This window comes from Podarcis filfolensis (assembly GCF_964270895.1).
Source record: "Podarcis filfolensis genome assembly, chromosome: 16".
Lineage (NCBI taxonomy): Eukaryota > Metazoa > Chordata > Lepidosauria > Squamata > Lacertidae > Podarcis > Podarcis filfolensis.
Genome location: NC_139620.1, coordinates 6,867,852 through 6,886,288, shown reverse-complemented (window position 1 = coordinate 6,886,288; position 18,437 = coordinate 6,867,852). Strand labels below are relative to the sequence as shown.

The window sequence follows — 18,437 nt, the reverse complement described above, 5'->3', positions numbered from 1 at the left end:
ATCATTTCAGATCTAGCTGCATCACTCTAAAATGTCTGCTGCCAATGTTGGTTTAATGACTGGGATCCTACCACCAACTGAGGTACGAATCAACCCAGTTCGATTTGTTGTGCGTATCCCGGGACCAGTAATATATCCAATTAGACATTATTCATGCTATTAAAGGGAGCACTCAGAGCAGCAGAATGCCCAGGCTGGCAATTGACAAACTTGGGATGGCTTGTTTTACGATTGATGATCTCATGGGCCTAAGTGCCAGAAATGCCAAGCGTCCCGTTTGCAGGATGCCCGGATGCTTGGCTCATCCATGTTTTTCTGACAAATGTGAGGCTGCTTCCTAGGATGTGTTGATCCCAACCTCTATTCACTAGGCTTTTCTCCTCCTCCTCCTCCTCCTCCTCCTCCTCCTCCCCCTCCCCCTTCTTTGCTTTTGCTTTGGAATTTATCTCCAGCTAAGAGGCAATTTTTTGAATGCTTCCAACTTGTATTCCACTCGAAACATGATACAACTCTGAATGTGCATGTATGATCTTTGTAATCAATACCAACATCTGAATTACTGCAAAGCCTTGAAGGTGGTTCTTCCTTTGTTTCTGGAATGTAAAATGTCCTCTGACTTCTTCTTTCCCATTAAACTTAGTTTCAGCATAGAACTTGTTTTCTTTGGGTTTCTTTAATGTTTTCTCCTCACTCCAACATCAACACCAACATTTTTTCCTTGCACTAATCCAGAACACTGAGCTAGCTGTTACGTCTGTGTATGTCTATTATTGTCCTCAGACCAAAATTGCAGCATAGATTAGACACACTATGATACAACTTTCAGCAGTCATGGCTTCCCTCCCTGTTTTGAGCACCCTTAAAACAGTACAGCTCATGGAATACTGTACTGCTGTATTCTACAAAAGCAGAATAGTCTGTTGCAAGAACCGTTCCATGCCCATTAAGTGTGGAATGCCTTTGCTCTTTCACCTTTCCCTCAGTGAAATTATGAGCTTCCTTGTTAGGCGGAAGAACGTTTTTGTATGAGGGCAGAAAAGGCATTGGGAACTATTAACACACTATTGGGGGGCCATTAGCATCCTGAGGGGAGGATTGGTTAAGACACCCCCAAGCTTGGGTTGAATATCTGCCTGGTTGGAATCTGCACCCTGCTCCCCCATTGAGAACTTCCTTACTTGATTTGCACCATGGCAAGGTTCAACGCTGGCTGACTTCATGGGGAGGTTGAAAACCTCCCCATGAAGCGGCAGCTTTTTGCTGGCTGAAAGAATGGCTGCTTCTTGAAAACACAGACATTTTGGATTTGGAAGGTTTTAACAATATTTTTGGGTGGCATGCATATTTGTGGTATGACAAGGTTAAAGCACATAAAAGTTTTAAAAATCATATTGTCAGAAAAGCACTATTAAATGTCTGGGTTAGATATAAAGATTTGCTGGAAAATAAAACTCCAAGGTGGCTGTCGCCAATGGAAGCTAAGGCAGTTAAAAAGTTAAATATGGAGTCCAAGTGGCCAAGATACTGGGAAATTTTGGAGAAGGAAGGGGATAAACTGAGATTGCAGAGCTTTGAGAAATTCAAAGGGAAGGTGAGAGATTGGTTGCACTATCATCAAATAAATGAAGCGTTTAAACTGGACAGTAAAATTGGCTTCCAGGTGGAAAAATCAAAATTGCAGACAGAACTGTTAGAACCCAGTACTATGAATTTGTCAAAAATGTACAATTTGCTGCTGAAATGGAATACACAAGATGAAACGGTTAAATCGGCCATGATTAAATGGGCTCAGGACATTGGTCATAATATTTTGTTTGCTGATTGGGAAAAGTTGTGGACCACCGGGATGAAATTTGCGGCATGTAATGCCTTAAGAGAAAACATTATGAAAATGATATACAGGTGGTACATAACCCCAGTCAAGCTTGCAAAGATTTACCATTTGCCTGACAATAAATGTTGGAAATGTAAAGAAACTGAAGGTACATTTTTTCACCTTTGGTGGACTTGCCCGAAGATTAAGGCATTCTGGGAAATGATCTATAATGAACTTAAAAAGGTATTTAAATATACTTTCCCCAAGAAACCAGAGGCCTTTCTCTTGGGTATTGTCGGCCAAGGGGTGTTAAAGACGGATATAACTTTCTTTATGTATGCCACAACAGCAGCTAGGATACTCATCGCGAAGTACTGGAAGACGCAAGAGCTACCCACACTGGAAGAATGGCAGATGAAGGTGATAGACTACATGGGTTTGGCAGAAATGACGAGCAGAATCCGAAACCAGGGAAGAGAAGCAGCGCAAGAAGAATGGAAAAAATTTAAAGACTATCTAAAGAAATATTACAAAATTAATGAAAGTTAGAATGATGTTGGACTGGAAAGTAAATGGTTACTATTAGCTATGGTTAAGACAAGGAGAATAAGGAAGATTAGTCTAAATTTAAATTAAAATAAGGGAAGATTTGCTGAACAATCGATAAGAATTTGGAATACAGAAAAGGGAGGCATGAGGAAGTCGGGGAAGAAAGGTATAAGAAATTAGGATATGAAATGATACATGTTTTTTCTTTTGTTCTGTTTTTTGTCTTTGTATGTTTATGTATGTGGTGTTTATATGGAAAAAATAAAAAATATTATAAAAAAAAGAAAAAGAAAAAAAAGAAAACCCAGCGGATCTATTCCCTCAACGTGGGGCTTGTGGAATGATGAACTGATCCTGGTGTAGCAAAATCAACGTTCGAGGCTGAAGGAAATCTCCATGCGGCGGTGAGAAAACAAAGGGTTTTATTGCCAGCAATAATGGCTCAGTGGGATCACTCTCCAAAAGCTGAGCAAGACCAAAAGGGTGGGGCCTTCTTAATATACATACCCTGTTTCCCCGAAAAGAAGACAGTTTCTTATATTAATTTTTGCTCCCAAAGATGGACTAGGTCTTATTTTCAGGGGATGTCTTATTTTTCCATGAAGAAGAATACGGTACACATTTATTGTCTAATTGTGAGTCATCCAGACTCCGTCAGGGCAGAGCAAGCAGCAGGTGGCACCTTGTCCTGGCGGCAGCACGGGCTCTCTGATTTAAAAAGACCTCGCACTGCCTTAACAGCTCTGGCTGCGCTGCGGCCAATCAGTGAGCTGCGTGGCAGCACCCGCCGCTACGGTCCAGAGGAGTCAGGCGCCTTACAGTAGCTTTGGGGGCCTTATATTCCGGAGAGGCCTTATTCTCGGTGGATGCCTTATATTACAGTGAGAGGCAAAACTGGAAGTACAGTGGTGCCTCGCAAGACGAAATTAATCCGTTCCGCAAGTCTCTTCGTCTTGCGGTTTTTTCATCTTGTGAAGCACAGCTATTAGCGGCTTAGCGGCTATTAGTGGCTTAGCGGCTATTAGTGGCTTAGCGGCTATTAGTGGCTTAGCGGCTATTAACGGCTTAGCGGCTTTAAGAAAAAGGGAGAAACTCGCAAGAACTCGCAAGATGTTTCGTCTTGTGAAGCAAGCCCATAGGGAAAATCGTCTTGCGAAGCGACGCAAAAACCGAAAAACCCTTTCGTCTTGCGCGTTTTTCGTTTTGCGAGGCATTCGTCTTGCGGGGCACCACTGTAGGTCTTATTTTCGGGGGATGTCTTGCTTTCGGGGAAACAGGGTAGCTGTAATCTATTAAATCAATACCTATGCATAAACTTCCTCCAATCTAAAGTTACGACACAATACTCATTATGCCATGTATGGTCTTTCCTTCATTACATATTCATTAGGCAAGGAAGCAAAGGACTCTCTCTCTAAGCAGCCCCCGCTACATGTGATCTCTTTGCATTCCTTTCTACCTGAGGGGGGTTAGGACGTTTGAGCAGAACACGTCTCATTGTCAGATGTAGACACTTAGGAATGTGTTTACAACCTTGGGAGTAAAGCTGCTCCTAGCACAAGATAAGGCACAAGGCCTCTAGCCTGGCTAGTTAGCTGAGCTTATAGGTCTCTGTGGCATCACTGGGACCCACTGCCATGCCAACCCTTTTGCTGCCTGATTATAACCCATCACCTTTGTACAGCCTGATTATCAGGGGCGTCTTACTCAAAGAGGCTAGTGGCATGGGTCACCGGGCGCCAAGTTCTGGAGGGCACTGCCTTCGCCCACCTCCACCATGCCGCGCCGAAGCAGCGCCATGCCTGGAACCTCTGCCTACCATGGCCATCGTGGCACGAAGCGGCCAGCTGAGCCGGGAGCCACTGCGCCCAGCCTCTGCCTCCTCCAGCCCTGACGGCAGCGCCATCCTCCCTAAAAGAAGGTGGACAACTCTGGGAAACTGGGGGGGCGGGCGCTGGAGGGAGCTTTGCACGACTGCACCGGATATGCTTAAGACGGCCCTGCTGATTATTTTGCTGCTCTCATGGGTCACATAATGTGACTACTTGGGCAAATTTGGCCTCAGAGTTAGCCATTGTGATATTCTAATGATTTTAAGTTGCCCTCCATTGACAGCACTCTCTATACCCATTTTCTGCTTACATTCCAATCAAGTAATGCTGGAGCAGGTTTCTTTCTTCATAAAGTGTTCTGTTTTATTTTTAGTTAAAAGCTGCAGAATCAGTACCTCAACCATATGGCCCCTTTCATATTTCCTTGAGCCTTGGTTCAGGCACAAGCTCATTGCCTCTGTGTTGGATGCAGGATTAATTTTTGAAAAATAGCAAGAGAGAGAGAGAGAGAGAGAGAGAGAGAGAGAGGGAGGGAGAGGGAGAGGGAGAGGGAGAGGTGGGGAAAGCAGGATTACATTGAAAGCCCACAAAAGGACTTCTGCCTGAACTGAACATCTCTACCATCCCTAAAATGCATGGCTCAGTGCAGAATGGCCTTTGTGAAATCTTGTTTGCCCAGTGTCCAATTACCAAATCCAGGATATCCCATGTTAAATGCACAGCAGCATAAATTCAAAGGCTAATCATTCACTTAATGGCTTCCCCTAGTTTCCCCTCCTTTCATCAGCGGCTTCAGAATTCCTCTCACTGACTTAAAAGAATCTTCCTGACTCATTTACAAGTATTGTAAGAAACAAAAATCTTACATTGTGGTTTTACCAATATTGCTGATCTGATCTGATTTGAATTGAATTCTTACCTGCCATTTGCCATAAGGTTCCATAGTGTGTTATTACAATAAAATATGCAATTACATAAAAATAAAACTGGTGCAACCATAAAAAGGGTAAGAACAATTAAAAACAGTTCCATATATAAATCAGTCAAAAAATAGTTACCACCTAGTTTCCACTTCCCAGGAAATGAAACTTAAAGCTGAGGCTGGGTGTGAACCTCTGAATAATACACTGAGAAGCACGCCTGCCCCCTTTTCCAGTGGTACCTCGCTTCAGGTTACAGGCTCCGCTAACCCAGAAATAGTACCTCGGGTTAAGAACTTTGCTTCAGGATGAGAACAGAAATTGTGCTCTGGCGGCACAGCGGCAGCAGAAGGCCCCATTAGCTAAAGTGGTACCTCAGTTTAAGAACAGTTTCAAGTTAAGAATGGACCTCCAGAACGTATTAAGTTCTTAACCCGAGGTACCACTGTACTAGCAAGTTCGTTGGGAACTGTAGCACCGCATGCAATCCCGCAAAAGGCACCCACAATATAGTGTGGGTGCTCATTTTAAAGACCTAACCCATGAGGGAGTGGAACCATTTTGCTCTGCAAACTTCCCACCCACCAAACCCTGGCTGTTAGTGTTTGGTATGCATTTTTTTGGTACAGAACGTATTGATCTAATGTGTAGAGATCTTTTCTATTCTAACCAATTCAAGAAGGTTCTGGAAGCTTCTCTGTGTGGTACAAGCTGGAAGTTTCTAGCTGGCAAGCAAGAATCTATTCTGCCTAGCAAGAAGCAGAAGGTCCTTGACATTTTGGTTATTCCTTCAGAGAAGTTGAACAGCTGGTTCAAACTGGTTGCATTATTTCTTTCCATCAAGGTCAGGCTGACTACAAGAACAGGCCAGAAGGAGCCTCAGCTTCATTTTCTGTCTCTTTTTTCTTCAGGTGGGGTGGCTTTTATATAGTATGCTTAGAGTTAAGGTTTTAATCTTATTGCCTGTGAGTCCCCCCCCAGTGGAAATAATGACACATGACACAATTATTAAGGTTAATGGGCTATATAAGGCCACAACTTTATTGGTTACTGGTGATGAGCAGTATTGGCTTAGACATTGATCCTAACTGGCTATATCCGACTTCAGCCCATCCGCTTGAAGTCTGGGAAGGGTTAACCACCAGTAGGGGAAGTCCTGCTGATGCACATCAACTAGAAACTCCTCCAGGGTCACTGATAGGGGGTGTGCCTTAGGCCCTCACCTCCCTAGGCTTCGGAGAGGGCCACGCCCCCCGGAATCCTTTATCGGACTACCCTTCAATACATGGGGCAGGTGATGGCGCTACCTCCCTTCTTCCATCTACAGAACAATACCAATGCCTAACCGCCAATACCAAGAAAGTTGTGGCGATTTGCTATGAGGTAGGCAAAAACCAAGTGGGTGGGGCCAATTTGCCAAGTGGGAAAATTCCTACCAGGCCCCTCAATGGCGACCAACCAAGGTCCATAGCAAGCTCAAGGAATGAAAACCTTATAGGGAGGGAGGGTGGGAAAAGCAGGAACAGCTGGCAGGTGGGGAAAGAGGGAGATCCCCGGCCGTGTCCTGCCTTAAATAGGGCAGGCCACGCCCCCAGAGCCAGCCAATTGGCTGGCCAGGGGATGACGCGGCTGGGAATCTCCCCAATCGCCTGGGGCTGGGCTCCAGCTGCCGCTCGCGTGGTGGGTTCGTGAAGCCCCCACCTCCTCCGTAGGGCGGAAGTGGCTTTGTAAGCTATTATAAGTTTAAGTCCGCTGCAACTGGATTTCTTATGGACTGTGCTAATCCTGAAGATGTACGGATTTGTGACTATTATGCTCATTTACCTTCAGTACTAAAGCTCTGCTGGATGAAGAATGAATTCCCTCTGGTTCATTTTGGGGGATCTTGCAACATGTTTAAGCTTTACTCTGCTAACTATATGTTGGAGTTTGCTCTGGATCAATATGAGCAGTACCAAATAACAGTTAGTGCCTCACTGAACTATTTGGGTTGCTGGTTGGCAGGGCTGGGAAGGTATTTTTATAGGGGAAAAAATAATTCATCCAGAAGTATCATAGAATAAAAGAACTGCAGAGTTGGAAGGGACCCCAAGGGTCATCTAGTCCAACCCCCTGCAATGCAGGAATCTCAGCTGAAGCATCCAGGACAGAAGACCAACCGACCTCTGCTTAAAAACCTCCAAGGAAGCAGAGTCTGCAACTTCCCAAGAGAGTCTGTTCCACTTTGGAATAGTTCTTAGTGTCATAAAGTTCTTCCTCGTATTTAATTGGAATCTCATTTCTTGTAACTGGAAACCATTGGTTCCAATCCTGCCCAGCAGTGCAGGAGAAAACAAGCTTGCTCATTGTCCATTTGGTATCCCTTGGGATATTTGAAGATGGCTGTCATATCTCCTCTCGTTCTCCTCTTTTCCAGGCTAAACACACCCAACTCCCTCAACCATTCCTCGTACGGCTTGGTTTCCATACACTTGATAATCTTGGTTGCCCTCCTCTGCACACATTCCAGATGTCAACATTCTTCTTAAACTGTGGCATCCCGAACTGGACACAGTATTCCAGATGCCATCAGACCAAGGCAGAATAGAGCAGTACTGTTACTTCCCCTGATCTGGACACTACACTTCTGCTGAGGCAGCCTAGAGTAGCATGACCTTTGTTTTGGTGCTGCATCATACTGTTGACCGATGTTAAGCAGGTGGTCAGCTAAGACCCCTAGATCCTTTTCACATGTACTGCTAGTAAGCCATGTGCTCCTCCCCATCTTATGTTTGTGTGGCTGCTTCTTCCTGCCGAAGTACAGAACCTTACATTTATTACTATTGAAATTCATTATGTTAGCTTTGGTCCAGTTCTCCAATCCGTTAAGGTCATTTTGAATTCTGATTCTGTCTTCTGCGGCATTAGCTACCCCTCCCAGTTTGGTGTCATCTTCAAATTCCTCATTTCCTTCATCCAAGTCATTTAGAAAAGTGTTGGACAGCAATGGGCCTAAGGCAGAACCCTGCTGTATCCCACTTGTAACTTTTCCCCCCATGATGACGAGGAACTATAAATGAGTACCCTTTGGGCTCAGTTAGTCAATCAATTCAAATCTGCCTAACTGACACCTCACCCAGCCAACGTTTTACTCACAAAATGCTTCTAAATTCTCTTGTGCAACAGCTTTCTCCTCAGGAGCACTGACTTGCTCTCCATATTGGGAGGCATTAAAAAAAACAACCCTCAGAGAACAGGTTCAATGCTGAAACTAAGTTTAATGCAAAAGAGGAAGTCAGAGAATATTTTCCGTTACAGAAAAAAAAGGAAGAAACATCTTCTAGGCTTTGCAGTAAGGTAATTCAAACATAGATATTGATGGGACAGATAATACATATACATTCAGAGTTGTATCGTGTCTCTATGGCATTCAGGAGGAATACTGGTTAGATACATTCAAAGATTTGCCCGTAAGCTGGAGATATGTCCCAAAGCAAAAGCACAGAGGAAGAAGAAATGCATAGCAAATAGAACAACACATCTTAGGAAGCAGCTGCACATTTGTAAGACAAACATGGATGAAGAAAGCATCTGGAAACCCCGTAACTTGGTGGTTGAACTGTGGGCACTTGGCGTTTCTGGCACCTAGGTGTCCATGAGATCATCCACCGTCAAGCCATGCCGAGTTTGTCAATTGCCGGTGAGGGTATTCTGCCGGTCTGAGCGCTCTCTTTAATAGCACGAATAGCATCTAGAGGGGCTGTATCCCTGGCCTCCTCCCACAGACGATGTGCCACCACAGGCGGTGTATCCTCCCACACGAAGTGGCTCACACGTGGCAGCGAGTACTGCTCCTGGGATGATTACATTAACTGGAGCTGGCTGGATGATTATTTCCGATGGTGGTACCTGAGTTATGCAACCAACACTGGCAGCAGGATTTATAGCGAGACTACTTGATGACACTCCGCCACCACTTGAACCCCCAAAGCCCACCCCAATGCCTCCTAAGCCCCTCCCAATATTTCCTAAGGCCCCCAATCCTTGGCCCAATCCCCCAAAGCCCCCAAAGCCACAACTTGGTTTCAGCGAGCCCAGACTGCCAACTGGATAACAGGATGGGGTGCAACAGGTGGAAGTGTAGCCGCAGGCCATTTTGGACTGCTGGATGCTGGATCTGAAAAGATGATGAGTAAGACAATTTATTGCTGATTCATGCATCCAAGTCGTAACAAAAACCACAACCACAACAATGTGCACTACCACCACCACTGAAGAAGAAGAGGAAGAAGAGGAGAGATTATAACATAATCTGCAAGTCTATATCATAAAAAAATAAATCAAGCCAACAAAGAGTGCCGCAGAACAGCCTTGGAGGCCAATTGGTGGTGTCACCACTGGGCTTGTCTCACTTAGTTGTGACCCCATCAGACGGTCTTCTTACAGGCGGCTCCCCACTCTTGGAATGCCCACCCCACTGAGATGTCTCAGGAAGGATCTAAAGGCATCCTTGTTTACCCACACGTTTGGTGGCTGAAAAGTGTCCTCCTGCTAACCCTGAAATTATCACCTTTGGAAAATTTATTTTACATTTCCAAGGGTTCTGGGGGTTTTCCAGACAAAAGCAATTTTTAATTTTGTGGGCTGAACAAGGGGAGAAGACTGGAAAACTCTAAGAAACATAAGAGGTTATTTTATTTCTATCAAAGATTTATGCCCTTTCCCTTCACGTACACACGCCCCTTCCTTGACTGGGACTATTTTATGTTTGGTTCACCATATGCTGTCGATTGAAGAAGGTTAATAGTATATAAAAAAAGTTAAATAAGCAATATCTGACCTAGGAGTGGCCAGTGGCTTCAGTGTTGGTGTGTTCCATTGTAAAACCACTTGTGCCACAGGGAAGTTCACCTTCATTTCCACTTGAAAGAAATTGCATTCCTTGTACAGTGGTACCTCAGGTTAAGTACTTAATTCGTTCCAGAGGTCCGTTCTTAACCTGAAACCTGTTCTTAACCTGAAGCACCACTTTAGCTAATAGGGCCTCCTGCTGCCGCGCTGGCGGAGCCCGATTTCTGTTCTTATCCTGAAGCAAAGTTCTTAACCTGAAGCACTATTTCTGGGTTAGCGGAGTCTGTAACCTGAAGCGTATGTAACCTGAGGTACCACTGCATTGTGAACTTTTTGGTTCAGTTCTTATTCTCTACAATAGGGATGATGAACCTGTGGTCCCCCAGATGTCCTTGGTCAACAACTCCAACCACCCTTGGCCCCAGGCTATGGGCTATACTATTGGCTTGATGGTATTTGGAGTGCAACAACACCGAGACAGCCACAGCTTCCCCGCCATTTCTGCAGCAACAGAAAGCAGATCTGTTCTATCATGCACTTGACAGCCCTTAAGATATGGGGCAATGGCAGGTATGTTGCCTCTTCATCACCTCTGCCATCCTCACATAGTTTTAATTTTCTGTTGTGCTTTTCAGATTGCAAGCCTGTGGGCAGAAACTGATCATTTGAAAGGTGTCCTTGGAGCCTTTTGTAGAAGCGTTGGTTCAGGACATTTTGAGGAAGCAAATGGCAAAAAGCTCATTTTCAAGACTCTAAATATATGTACCCCTGCAAAAATACTCTGCCATTCATGTCCGAAGCCATTGCTTGTCACCAGGTTCAATGAGGAGATTTATCTCCACTTCCCAATCATTGGCCCAAGTGAAGAAGAGAAGAGTTTGGATTTGATATCCCGCTTTATCACTACCAGAAGGCGTCTCAAAGCAGCTAACATTCTCCTTTCCCTTCCTCCCACACAAGAAACACTCTGTGAGGTGAGTGGGGCTGAGAGATTTCATAGAAGTGTGACTAGCCCAAGGTCACCCCAGCAGCTGCATGTGGAGGAGCAGAGACGCGAACCTGGTTCACCAGATTACGAGTCTACCGCTCTTAACCACTACACCACACTGGCTCTCTTTAGGCAGCTATCCTTCATTTCTGAGACTGGGAGGCCCATCCCTTCCAGAGCAGGCTCTACCCGGAGGTATAGCTTGTTTCTCCTGATAGAGGAAAGGCTGTAGCACAATAGTAGAGAACATGCATAGCATTCAAAACAGGCCAAGTTCAATACCTGGCATCTCAATGTAAGGCAGGAGAAGGACCTTCCCTGAAACCGGGGAGAGTCAGTGTAGACCAGGAATTGGGGTGGGGCTTCTGTGGCCCTTCAAATGCTGTTGGACTCCAAGACCCATCAGGCCCAGTTGGTACAGCCAATGGCCAGGAATGATGGGAGTTGTAGTCCTTTAACTCTGTGAAGACAATAGATATTCCCCATCCCAGCTGTAGAGAGACAGACCATTGCTGTGACTCCGTATGAAATGAGCCTTTCTGCATCTCTAACCTGTGGGATGTAATCGACTGGGAGCAGTCAAATACAGCATTCCTTGTTTTGCTAGAGTGGACATGCAAGGGAATGTTTGGTTCAGCCAGTCGAAACGTCCTGTTCCTCCTGGCCTGGATTATCCTTCTTTGCATGTGACTAGTGGGTGGGCATGGCCTTTCCAGACCTGGTAAAAGGACAAGGCATGCTGCCACTCTCTCTCTCTTTTCCACCTTCTTTTTGTCCTGTAAACTTCCTGGAATGAACGGCTGGCATCCAGCCAAGCAGTCCCCCAGGTCCCTTATGGGATAACACTGTGAGAATAAGTTTGGAATTTTAAGCCTTAAGCCTGCCTTCAGCGATCACACTGTCCTCTGCCTGATCATGAGTAAACTTTCTTTTTATTGCTTATGAATAAGACTGAGGTGTCTTTATTCTTTTAGGAGAGATTCAAGGGGTCTTACCAGGAAAATATTAGAACACATTTCAATCTGGACAAGCCAGATTGAATTGCGTATTATCTTAAGAAACTCACGTGAGTTTGCAACAGCTAACGCAAGTTAGGAAGGATATTTATAAACAATATATCCTCTCCTTCCACCCTCAACATTCCCACATAACCTTCCAAAGTGACAAAGAAGATGAGCAAAGAGAAGCAGATCTAGGTTCAAAGAAGGAGATAGAGAGAGTGAAGTTTGGAAAGGAAGAGGCAGCAAAAGGCATGGAGTTCTCTCTCTTACCAACGTCTGAAGAGAAGTACTCAGGTGAAGGTGAGGGGAGCTGTTGTTAGAATCGTGGGCAGCAAGTCCTTTTATACAATTCTAGGACCGCAAATCCCTCCCTTGTAGACAAAAACTGCCTTCAGGTGTCCTACCCCCAAAGGCCCTGACTAATTATTGGAAGCGGACTTCATCCTGAACCACCCTGTACTCATTAGCAGGTGTTTTATCCAATTCCATTCCCCTTTCATTATCCTGTTGTTGACTCCTTTTTATGATTTAAGACACTTATTAAATTGGTGCCAACTCCACTCCATAAAGAATGTAGGTGTGTCTAGGCTACAAGGCCCCTGTCTACTGAATTCTAGAGATTTGTGTAAACCCCATCTTCCCATGCTGGTATGGGTTTATCTGTTTTAAAGATGCCCTTTTAAACTTCCCTTATAATCCCTACATATGTTTGCTTTAAACAAAGCCCTCCAAATTGAATTCAAGGGACATCAGCCTCAAAGCGACCTTCCTTAAGCAAAGCCAGCCATTGGTCCATCTACCTCAATATTGCCTACGCTTTCACCCTGCAACTTCATTCATTTAATTCATTTATTTAATTAATTTATGTACCGTCCTATACCCAGAGGTCTCAGGGCGATTCACAAAAAAGTCCACAATATATAAAATAAAAACAATAACTCAATAATAACCCAATATATAAAATAAAAACAATAACCCACATTTGAAAAGGGCATAGGATGTCAATCAAATCAACCAGAGGCAGCGGCGTCTTACCCACAGAGGCTAGTGGCGCGGGGTGCCAGGGCGCCAAGTTCTTGAGGGCGCCAGGGAAGAGGAGGAGGCTGGACGCGGTGCCTCCCGGCATCAGCTCGTCGCACTCGCCCACCTCCGTCATGCTGTGCCAAAGCAGCGCCATGCCCGGACCCTCCACGTACCGTGGCCACCGCGGCATGAAGTGGGCAGCTGAGCCGGGAGGCGCCACGTCCAGCCTCTGCCTGTTTCCCGCCAGAGGAGCCGCCCTCCAGCCGCATCCACAGATGAGGAGCACCTCAGAGAAGGCCCCGTTCTCATGTTGCCACCTTCCTGACTTCTTGCGGAGGAGGCACACGAAGGAGGGCCTCAGAAGATGATCTCAGGGTCCGGGTAGGTTCATATGGGAAGAGGTCATCCTTGAGGTGTTGTGGTCCTGAGCCGTTTTAAGGCTTTATAGGTCAAAACCAGCACTTTGAATTGGACCCAGAAAATAATCGTTAGCCAGCATAGTCGGACCAGGATCAGTGTAATGTGCTCAAACCGTCTTGCTCCCCTTCAATGCATTATGAGCAGCAGTGCCCTTGCAAAGGAACAGAGCAGTCGGTCACTTCTAAGGATACATAACCTGCCTGCATTCAGACGGCACTTTATTCAATTTTCCCAATGTTTCCTACCCGGATGATTTCCCTGTTTGATTTGTCCTTTCATAAATTATAAAAGCCACTTCTGGAAACCAAGTCCTATCTCATTTAGCATTCTTATCCATGTTAGTTGCTTCCAGAAAAAGAAAAAGAAATCTGTAACCCTGTTAAGCTGGAAAATCTCCAAAGTTTTACATTGTAATCTTCCCATTGTTTTCATGGCTGAGTGGGGATCTGAACCCTGGGCTCCCACTATGCCACAGTTGGCTTTCGACTACATCACGCTGGTTTTTCATGGTGGAATCACTGAAGAACAGAAGCATGCACACACACAAAAGGTGGCAACATGTCCAATGACATCCGCATATAGATCAAAAAGCTACAGTTCCATAATGCAAAGGGGAACATAGTGGAAAAGGGACATTAGCAAGTAGGACAGGAGCTTTAGTGCTCTGACCAGGAAAAGAAATGGCTAGAAAAACCCCCAGGCAGGGTTAGCATTTCTCTGCATGTACAGTGGTACCTTGGGTTAAGAAATTAATTCGTTCTGGAGGTCCATTCTTAACCTGAAGCACCACTTTAGTTAATGGGGCCTCCTGCTGCTGCGCGATTTCTGTGTGTGTGTATTCCTTGTCTCCATGAAGAGAGAGGGTCCAGGTAGCCTGCAATGAATCTTAATACAAATGTCACAGGAAAAAAGAAAGCACAATGGATATGCCTAAGAGGGGGAAGTGATTCCCTCCACCAAATACACTCATTCTGAAAGCCGACTATTATGGGGGAACAAGGCTTGGAGCATGAACCCCCTTGAACACCTTGAGTCCTCTCTCTCTGCTTTGGTGAACTCACATAATTAAAGTGCTGCTTTGATTTCTTCAATATTACAGGGTAGCCATATGCAATCAAAAGTAGATGGGAAAAGCTGCTCATATGTCTAGGGACACAATGTTCCTGGACTACTGTGGGCATAATTAAGACTGGATTCAGAAATGAAAAACAGCAGGTGTTCATACTATCCATAGACAACTATGGGTAGCTCAGACACCTGTTGTCATGAACTCATCTGCGCCAAGTAGAGAGGCACAGCATGAGTTAGGAAGCAGCCAGCAGCAGGAAAGCTTGCATTTCTCTCAGACAGCTGGGAGCAGTCAGATGTCTGCTCCCTCTCCCCCTGACACTGAATAGAGCGTCCAAGGCTGATTGTTTATTTTGCAATAAATCTTCAAACTAATTACAACTTGCGTGCTGTGTTATCAAGATGTCAGCCTGGGCTCCTGACACCTATGGATAGCCCTTGGTCACACATACCACCTCAGACCTCTCCATAATAGTCAGGTGGGGAGCTAATTTTGTCAAAACAAACCTTCCACTTTTACCAGGACTGGGAAGCCTTTCCCAGCTAGGCCTATGTTGCCTTCACAAGCCATAGATAATTTTACTGACGTGTGTATTCTTTCACCATTGTGAGTTTGCCAGCCATTTAGGCCCAGGAGCACATTTGGAAACTGGAGAGACTATCATGGGCACCACACAGACATCAGAACCATGAATCCAAAATCTCTTTTGCTGCTTACATTAGAATGCTTCTGTCACAGAGAAGGGCTGTGGCTCAGTGGTACAATAAGTGCATCACACACAGCAGGTCTTAGGTTCAATCGCCAACACCTCCAAGTAGGACTGAGAAATGATTCCTGCATGAAACCATGGAGGACAGCTTGCGTCTCAATTTGCGTAGACCAGAGGTGAGCATCATAGTGCCCTCCAGATGTTGTTGGATTATAATTCCCAAACGCCTTTTCCATTAGTCAAGCTTTGACTGGTGCTTCTTTCAAAGTCATGGCCAAATTGTGTAACAACTGAATGGCTCGGGCCATTGACACACTCACTCCTGAGCCCCCTCTCCTGCTTTGTGAAGCCTGCTTGGTTCCCTGGTATACTCTAGAGCATAGGGCATTGAAACAAGCTGGGAGATGGTTTGAATGCAAGTGGAGGAAAACTCCACCCCCATCATCCAGCCCAGAAATTGAGGTCCAACTCCGAGGACCTTCTGGCGGTTCCCTCACAGCAGGAAATGAAATTATAGAGATCCAGGCAAAGGGCCTTGTTGGTAGTGGCACCCACACTGTGGAACACCCTCCTGTCAGATGTCAAATTGATAAACAAATACAGGCAAACCCCCTTTTATGTAGGGTAAATCACGTGTATTTGTAACACCATTGAAAAAGTCTGCAAACACTACATAATTGGAATCCATTGGTTATTGTAATTGGTATTCACTAGAGCAGCAGAAAGCAAAGTCAATGCTGGCAAGCATGTCTGATTGATTCTTGAAGAATCAGCAGGGTTGAGCATTTCCAAGTGCAATACAGGACATCCATTATAATGGATCTTTTATAATGACCAATGCAGTTTCATGCAGTGTGGAAACAGGGCAGAGTGAGCTTGCAGTTGGAAAAATGAGAACCTGAAACTGGAATTTCGGTCCATCCTTTCATCTACACGGCAAGAGGAGACTTCCAGTCAATCTCTTTATCCCTACTCGCACTGGTGGGGGCAAGAGAGAGGGACCGTGTGCCGTCCATCATCTGGCATGACTTCTGCAATCTTCTTCTCTATCTTCCCATCTTACATCCAACATAAAATGATGGAAGCTGGATAAAATCCATTTCCTCCTTCCTCCAAGATGTCTGTTTGTTTTTTCCAGGCTTTGTGGCCAGGCCCCAAGCCTCCCCTGTGAACCAGCTTATGGTGGACCAGATCATCTTCCTCCCGCCAAATTGGCCAATGGCGGTAGGAATTTAGAGAGCGTTCTCCTGGGCATGAGACCAACTGACCAATAGTGGTGTTTCGTCCCAAGCCCATGGCAAGGACAAATGGCTGGCCTGCTGGGACTTTTGGCCTCTTTTATGCCGCACTGGTTCTCCCATCCTCCCATCCTCACATTAGGGTTTTTCAGATGGTACAAGCTTGCTATGGACATTGCTGGTCGCCAGATTTAGGTGCTGGGCAAGAATTTTTCCCAACTGGCAAATTGACTCCACCATTTGGGTTCTTGTAATTGTCACAACTCTGTAAGGCAGATAGGCATTGGCTAAGCCTAGTCTTGGATGGAGGGGAGGTTGTAGCCTCTGCCTGCCCCTCCATGGTTAAGGGTATCCTGTTTAAAGTGGCAGATACTGATCATGTATTCACACTATAGGAACATGGATCAGAATAGAGCTGAGCTGTCATACACTAGACACTCCAGCCTTTGCAATGATTCACCAGTCATTGGGGCTCAAAACCAATAATGATGAAGGTGAGAATACTTCCAGCTAATTAAAAAGAACACCAGAAAATTATTTTGTCACAGAAACACCAACTATTAAAGGTGCAACAAAGCAAACCAATTAACAGGAACAGAATGAACTTCCAAAATGAGCTGCTGCATCTATCTCAAGGCCAAGCACAACTGCAAATGAAAGAGAACTTTTATGACTATAGCACATGAAATTCCCACAGAGAAAAGTGGAATGAATACTAATATGAACATTTAGACATATGAATGTCTAGACATTTTTGCCTAGGTACATATAGCAATTTCACCTAGGTACATATAGCAATTTTGATTCTTCTGGACTGACTCAGTACCTCAGAACTCCTAAGTAGACTTTAGAGGAGACAGGTGTCATGGAGCCTGGATGACCCCATAGTCTCCCATGCTTTCTAATCAGCCCTGCAGTATTGGATTGGATTGACTAAGCCATCCTTCTTCCTCCAAGAGGAAGTGGTACAAACACCATTCAGGAGGTGCCAAAGAAGTACAAACAGTACAGAAAACTGCAATGGACAACTGCTCATCTTGGCAGCCACCAGGCACTCCACTGTGGCCAACATTGGCTTATTGCCTCCCTCCCATTAAGCCTCCAAAACACTAATCAAGTGGGGTAGAAACCACACCACACAGCAATTAAATGAGGTGGCCTGATGCCAAATGAAAGGAATCTTCTTGAGATGTATTTGATAGGAATCCTCTAGGGCTTAGGGTCACAAACAACAAATATCCAGGAAGTGCAGCCAGATTGCATATAATAATTAGCTCTTTAGCGCTAATTAAATGAATGAAACTGTATAAAAGGGCTCTACTAGAAGTTTTTTTTCCGATAGCAGGTTGAGGCTTCCCTTGTCTCCAGCTCCCGTGTTTTCTCCTGGTGTTGGTATGTCTGCTTTTAAACTAAACATTGTGGGAGAGGACCTCTCTTTTTGTGCTTTTGACTTCAGAGGTTAATAGTTTGGGTTGGGAATGGGGAATGGTACATAATATATTATTGTTGGGCTGCCTAGAATTGTTACCACCTTGAGTTTCCGTGAATAATTAGGTGAGATAGAAGTCCTTGTTTTTCTGGAAACAAGGACTTGTGTGAGCCACAGATTTTGTCCAAAACGCAGCATTGTCTTTGCAAAAGTGAAGGCATTGGTTTCACTGAAGATTTGATTACGGAGGCCCCAACTCCCCAAACAGCTGTAATTGAAAACTGTAATTGAAATATCTTTGTATTTGTAATATCTTAATGTCCTGTTTTACTGTCTCTTTTCGAGGGGAATTTGTTAATTCCTTTTCTTTCTTTTCATGTGTTTTCTCAATCTTTCCTTGCCTCTGTTATTTATGGGGCTGTCAAGGGCCATCTGTCATGGATGCTTGAGTTTAGATTTCTGCATTGCAGGGGGTTGGACTAGATGTCCCTCTTTTTTCAGATTTTGAACTGCCTTTCCACAATGTCATCTATAGCCATAATCAAATTCTTCAATTCTATGATTCTAAGTGTTTCTCTCCTTTTTTTCAGATTAACAGCTGCCGTTCAAGATG

At 44.9% G+C, this 18,437-nt stretch overlaps 1 long non-coding RNA gene across 1 annotated transcript in view; it reads right to left on the bottom strand.

The window, feature by feature from the left end:
- The window catches only part of LOC310752045, a 90,767-nt gene extending 74,493 nt beyond the window's left edge, over positions 1-16,274 (bottom strand). Inside the window, exon 1 of the long non-coding RNA XR_014542820.1 lies at positions 16,135-16,274. This is a non-coding gene — a long non-coding RNA (uncharacterized lncRNA). The remainder of the gene's footprint in view (positions 1-16,134) is intronic.
- Between the last annotated feature and the right edge of the window lie 2,163 nt (positions 16,275-18,437).